The sequence below is a fragment of the Megascapheus bottae genome, chromosome 3 (genome assembly GCF_031878675.1).
Source record: "Megascapheus bottae isolate mThoBot1 chromosome 3, mThoBot2.hap1, whole genome shotgun sequence".
Classification (NCBI taxonomy): Eukaryota; Metazoa; Chordata; class Mammalia; order Rodentia; family Geomyidae; genus Megascapheus; species Megascapheus bottae.
In genome coordinates, this window is record NC_143511.1 from 26,759,879 (window position 1) to 26,767,111 (window position 7,233).

A 7,233-nucleotide genomic window follows, 5' to 3' on the forward strand; every position below is an offset into this window, starting at 1 on the left:
GCACAATCTCTGGCATTCATTATAGGAATGACAGGAGTGATTTCAAGCCCTCACACCCCTGTGTTAGTATCATGTACCTGCTAGTACATGAGTCGGGTAGGAGACATATAGTTTCCCATTCTTGAAAGTGTGTGAGCATATGACTTGCTTCATCCAATGAGGTTTTAGTGACTCTGATGCAAGCAGAGGCCTGGAATATGCTTGTGTGGCTAGTTTTCCTTGCTTAAATTGCCTTGAGAAGAAAGAATTGGAGCAGCATGTATCCTAAGTCTGGGATTCAGAATGAGATATTTAGAACAAAGCCCCCTGCTCCCTCACATACAAGTAATATATATATATATATATATATATATACATATGTGTGTGTGTTGTTGTTGTTGTTGTTGTAGGCCACTGTAACTTTGTAACTGCTAATTAGGCAGAAATTGCTCATTGCCATAATACCGATTGTTTAGCTGTGTAGCTTTGTAGATTTATTTACTTCTTCTTCCCAAAGAGGACTGAATATGTCTTCTGTGAATGTATGTATGTATATGAGATGTAATGAAGATTAAGTAACACAATATATACAAAATTCCTGACTTAGTATCTGGCACGATATAGATGTACATTAAAAGTTCATTAACATCCTCAGATTCTCCCCTTCCCTTCCCTTCCCTTGATGGTCAAACAATGACTTTCCATATAGCCTGGATTTGAAGAGTAGTACAATTTTTGTCCAAAAAAAAGTTGCATCTGTCAAAGAGCAGGAATAGGTCTCTTAGTTGCTTTGGCAATTGCCCTCATAATTTAGAATTTTTACAGGAGCTATAGCAGTGTGACTTCTTAGGTGACTTGATAAACAGCTAGAGTCGCAAAAGCTGGCAGACCCACTTGCATTGTTTCTTCTTGGGGCCCACTATCTTTAGAAATATAAGCCTCTTTCAGCAGTGCACTTTGGATACCCTGTGTCCCCTGAGAAATAACTGGCTTTTGTTTATGACGAGCCAGAATGCATGCACACATGCACACTATGCACCATGCACACTGCCCTTCATCAGCCCGGGCTTTTGTTCATCAAAATAATAGCAAGTGGTGGCAGACAGCCATTCTCTGAGAAATAATTCATGGCAAACAAAATCAACCAAATGCCAGTTCTGCCCAGAATGACCTTCAACAGGACTACCCCCGAAGATTCACCTACAGTATGTGGCAGTAATACAACATTAACTCCAACAAGGCTTATTCCTTCATCAGGCTAGTCCTTTTCGATAGCTTTGCTTTCTGAAGTTTACCTTTAATCCTTACAACCAGATGTAAACATCTCAACATCTCAAGTGGCTCTGATGAGCTAAATAAAACCACTCTAGTCACATATACTCCACTTTGACTAAAGTGGGAGGAGAAGGCAGAGCTAATCCATGGAGGGGCTTTTGTATAAATCTAGGGCAGCTAGTCCATGGCAAAAGTGTAAACAACTATGGACGGAAAACTGCTTGTTATAGGCATGATCTCCCTCTGCAAAAAAGTGTGTGCGTGTGTGTATGTGTGTGTGTGTGTGTGTGTGTGTGTGTGTGTGTGTGTGTGGATGTGTGGATGTGTGGATGTGTTCTTTTTTTCTGTTGAATCCATACAACAGTAAGAAATTTAGTCTGGTTATTCATGAAACTCACCCCAGAACTGGACTGTGTTCCTAGAGTCTTTCATAAGTCCAAAGGCATCAGGAAGGTTCTCCATACAAGTTAGTAGGCCCACAGTCCCAGGGTACACTCAATAGAGACATTTTGGTCTTGGCTGTACATGTACATTATATATCAGAGATTTTGCTAAGGGCTGGCACCCCCATGCCTGTGTGCTTCTAGAGCAGATTGCATGCCCAGCACCTCAAAAACATAGCCTGCTCTGAAGTTGAACACAAAGACAAGCAGAAGATACTCCCACAGTCGTCCTTTAGTTTGAGGTTTAACTTCTTTCTTTTAAATCCTATCAAAGTTTGCCCTTTCTCCTACTAACTTTTCTTAAAGACTGTCTTTTTCTTCTACCTTTCCAAAGAAGGCTTCTTTATAACTTTAGAAAATAAATAATAGGGAAAGAAAGATCCAGCAAGTATCTTCTAGTATTTTGTTAGAAAATTCTGTGTGCATGTTTGAGTTGAAGACCAAGTGAGGAGAAAAACACAAATTCACATCTGAGAATATGTGGATCAATTTGTTATTCTAAAACACTGGATGTCCTTTAAAGGAAGAGTAAGAGTGAGACAAATCTACTGTGAACATGTAAGACTGGAAGAAGAAAACTGGAGAGAGAACTTGTTCCCTTAAACTGAGCATTGAGAATCACCCTAGCCTGGGTGGTTCCCAGCTTTCTAGTTTCCCAGAAAGTAGAGCTTGGGCAAAGGTTGATGTGGACTATTTACCAAAGTTCACTCCAGGGCTGGGAGTGTGGCCAAGTGGTAGAATGCTTGCCTAGCATGCACAAGGCTCTGGGTTCGATTCCTTGGTACCACATACACAGAAAAGGCTAGAAGCAGGGCTGTGGTACAACTGTTAGAGTGCTAGCCTTGAGAAAGCTCAAGGACAATGGCCAGGCCCTGATTTCAAGCCCCAGGTTTGATAAAAAAAAAAAAATTCACTCCAAGAAAGTCGGAACAAACAACCAGAGGAGAGGAACATGAGAAAGAAAGAGAGACAGAGACAGAGAGGGGGGGGGAGGGGGAGGGAGAGCGCCAATGTAAGCCAATATTGAGTGTATCACCTATAAATGGAACTGACCACCCAGCCTTAGGGCACCAGCCTGGAAGAGATTGAATAATCAAAGTGTAGGGGGAACCCATATTTTTCCAGTGCTCCCTTGATCAGATCATCTCATGGAATTACAGTAGTCTGAATATGAATGCTCCACCTCACCCTCTCACCCCTGAATTCAGATGCTGACCTTAATACAGCAGTGTGATTGTGATAGGAGATAAAAGACTTCAGGAAGTGATCAAGTCAGAGGGCAGAGCTTTTGTAATGATATTAATCATCAGAGATGCCTCCCCTAACTCTAACATGCACAAAACTGTACAAGAAAGTGGCATTGAAGAGCCATCCTGTGGGTCTTCACTGGATACCAGCTCCACTAGCACTTGAATCTCAGACTTCTCAGATCACAGACTTGTAAGAAATGAGTTTCTATTGCTTATGTGCCATTCTGACCAATGGTACTGTGTTGTAGCAACTTTGGTAGATTAAGATATGGGTGTCACTCCTCCCCAATTTTACTTATATATGCACAAACATGGAGGGTATCCATATCTTGATGTCAACTGAGAAGTACTAGGGCTGGAACCAAAAGGCTTTTAGATGGGAACTCTGTGTTTGCCATGGAGATGTCCAAGATTTGGGAAACTAGTCTTCTCAAAAAATAAAAAAAAATAGCAGATTATTCAGCGATGTGTGTAAATCTTGAAGTAGGATTTACATGTTTTTGAGGATCCCATCTTTTAAAGCAAGGAGCCATGTTTTGGAAGAGGCAGCAAGATAAGTGCTAAGTTGCTTTCTTTGTAATCTTTCCTCTACTTCCATGACATATTAAGAAGCTATGACAATCCTAAAAATGCTGACATTTTCCTCAGTTAAGAATGATGATAGAAAATAAAAGACATGTCTTCTCCTTGCTCAACAAGTATATAAACAACTTTATAGTCTCCTTCTAAAATAGAGTTGCCTGAATTAAAACCTCAGATGATAGTTTATGACATTTGAAAGAAAAAACTAACAAAAACAATTTACCACCTCTCTCAATAAACCTTCAAAATTTGAAATGAAAAACTATATCAGCTTTTTTTTTGCCAGTCCTGGGCTTGAGCTCACGGCCTGAGCACTGTCCTTGGACTTTCTCAAGGCTAGAGCTCTACCACTTGAGCCTCAGCATCACTTCCAGCTTTTTTCTACGTATGTGGTACTAAGGAATTGAACCCGGGTCTTCGTGCATGCTAGGCAAGCACTCTACCAGTAGGCCAAACTCCTGGCCCCTATATCAGCTTTTTTAAAAATATGCTCTTGTGCATATTGTATGCTCATTGATCATTCCAGTAGTTATTTCAACCCAAAAGAAATCAATGGGCATTTCCAACAGTATATCTGAGAACCTGTAAAATTGCTTGTCCTGGTGCTATGAACAAGGACACTTAAAACCAAATAGAAAATGAATTTAGGGTACACCATAAATCAGCAACTGTGAATAGTCTATAAAGCCAAGAATTTTTCCTATATAAACTTTCACAGAAGGGATTTCTTTCCCTTCCCATCTTTCTCTTTTCCTTTTTTCTTTTCTTCCTCCTTAAATCTGCATAACTCAGGTCCACAAGAGTGGGTTAACTATGGGTTGAAAAAGTGTTAGTTCAGGTAAAATCTTCTTTTAACAAAAGAATGAACACCAATAATCCTTTTCTCCAATGAGGAGAACTAATAACAATATTGTTACAAACTAAATTTTATCCTCTAAAAATGCATATGTTGTAGTCTTAGCCTTGCCTCCAAAGAGAGGTTGTTAAGAAGAAATTGTTAGTGTGGCCTAATCCAGTATGACACATCCTTATTGAATGGGGAAAATTGAACAGAGGAAGATAATTGCCAAGCATTGGTAGCTTATACCTGTAATCCTAGCTACTCAGGAGGATGAGACTTGAGGATTGTTCAAGCCAGCCTGGACCGGAAAGTCTATGCCACTCTTTTTTTCCAATTTACCAACAAAAAGCAAGATGTGGATCTGTGGTTCAAATGGTTACACACTAGTCTTGAGCAAAATAGTTCAGGGACAATACCCAGGCCTTGAGTTCAAGTCCCAGGACTAACACAACAATAATAAAAAAAGGGAGATAAGTATACAGGGGAAACAAAAATGAAGATAATGAGAAAAGATAGATGGCTAGCTAGCCACCAATAAGCAAAGGCAAGCCTAGATTAGAACCTTTCTCATAGTTCTCAGACCAATTCTGATTTTTGAATTTCCCACTTTCAGAGAAAGTATGATAATTTCTGTTGTCTCAGTCATTCAATACATGTGACTTCTTAATGGCAGCTCTAGGAAACAATACAGCAAATAATGTATTTCCTAACATATGTCTCTCCGTTCCATTCTCATACTTTTTCTTTAAACTTCGTGTTAGCTACCTTTTTTTATTAGTGCCTATCATCATTTTATTATGTATTTGTTTACATTTACATATGCCTGAACACAAAATATGGTATTAAAATTTATTTGTTTTTGAATTTTATAAAAAAGAGCCAAAGGGTGTGACAGTATATATTGTCTTCTGAGCCTTGCATTTGTTGATTCAAAATTATTTCCAAGGATTTATCTTCTTGTGTGTAGCTATCATCTGTTCATTTCCCAGTGACGATTATCATTCTTTGGGGTAATAACTATACCAGTTCTTCATTGGTTGGCCTCAAAGTCAACTAGAAAATGCAACTTGACCCCAAATGCACCTGTGAAAAGCTGTCGCATGAGCTTTCATAGTTAAGACCCATGCCAAATCAATGCACTTCTAGTAACAGTTGTGTAGTTCTGTCATCAGTGGGGTTTTTTTTCTTTTTATCTTTAAGTCCAAGAAGACTAAGAGGCCACCAGGATTTCTGGGATCCAAGAATTACAGCATATACCCTCAATAAGAAAACCCAGAACCTCTTCCTTCTTCCTAGCTTGCCACCTCAGTTCAGCTGAGCACTCCAGAGTAAAACTAAGTACTTCCACGTTCCATAGTAACATAGCCACAAGGGAGCTCCCATCTAAAGTCCATCTAGCCTCTGTAGGTAGAAGCTTCAGCTTCTTTTTCAGGGAAAAGGTGTGTACTTAGGAAGGGACGGAAGACTTTTCTGAGCTCAGTGCATTTGCCTCAGATGTATATACTAAATGCCCCTAGATTGTTCAATAGCTATGCGAAAGAACTAACGGCGGAGAGATGAATAAAAAACTGCAAAGCAGTTCTCCATTCTGTATGATTTCGCTTTGGACCTCCCCAGTGACAGGACAGCAGAGCTTTACTATGTTCCCTCCCCCATCAACCTGGGATTGGCCATGTAACTTAGCTCTGACCAATCAGAGCTAAGTGTGAGTCTGTCTGCCAGGAAGCTGGGGAGGTTTTGTTTGTCTAAAAAGGAACACAGGCAGCTGTTGCCACATTCCCCACCTCCACCCCCTCTTACAGCTGCCCTGAAGGCAGGTTTGCTGCCAAAGCTTCCTATGGTGGCCAAATCTCCTCCACATGAGATAGTAGTCCAGACTTAATTGAGCCACCGGACTAAATTCAGCAGCTGCCTACACCCAGAATTCACATTATGTAAGAATAATAAACATGTACGTATTTCAGTCACTGCTAGTCAGAGTTTCTGTTACTTACAGCCAAAAACATGATTGAGTTGAACACAGAGATGGACTAGTTTGAAAGCTGTATTGTGAACCAGGGGCTGGTGGCTTACACCTGTAATGTAATCCTAGCTACTCAGGAGGCTGAGAACTTGAGGACTGAGGTTCAAAGCCAGATAGGAAAAAAATTATTCAGAAAAAAAAAGAGAAGAAAAGAAAGACTAGAAAAGAAAGTATGGCTAAGAAGTAGAGTGCCAAAAAATTAAAATCCAAACCAAAGAGTGAGGTCTTGTATTCAAGCCCTTGTACCTAAAGAAACAAAAATTGTATTTGGGTACTCTATTCGTGGTGGAGATTGAAATATTCAAACCACTTAAAAATAAAGTCAAACATCTCGACTAATTTTGGATGGCTAAACTGCAGCACAAGGAGAAAACTGCTTTGCCCCGGAGTTCTCAAAGTGTAGTGGACTTGCCCTCTTTAAAGGACCAATGTTTGTACAGTTTTGTTTTGTTTTTGTTCATTTGTTAGTTTGTTTTGCCCATCATAGGGCCTGACCTCAAGGCCTGAGCATTGTCCTAGATCTTTCTCCCTCAAAGCTAGCACTCTACTTCTTGAGCCACAGCCAACTTCTTTGCTGGTTAATTGGAGATTTAAAAAAAAAAAAAACTTCACAGACTTTCCAGCCCCGTCTGACTCTGAACCACAGCCCTCAGATCTCAGCTTCCCGAGTAGCTAGGATTACAGGTGTGAGTCGCTGACACCTGACACTTGTCTTTCTATAACTTCTGTGTCTTCTTCCTAGCCCAAATATCAGATCATTCGATGATTTTATCTCAGTCTCTTTCCTACTTATCCAAAAACATATTCCATAAACAAAAGTTATAGATGAATTTCTTTATA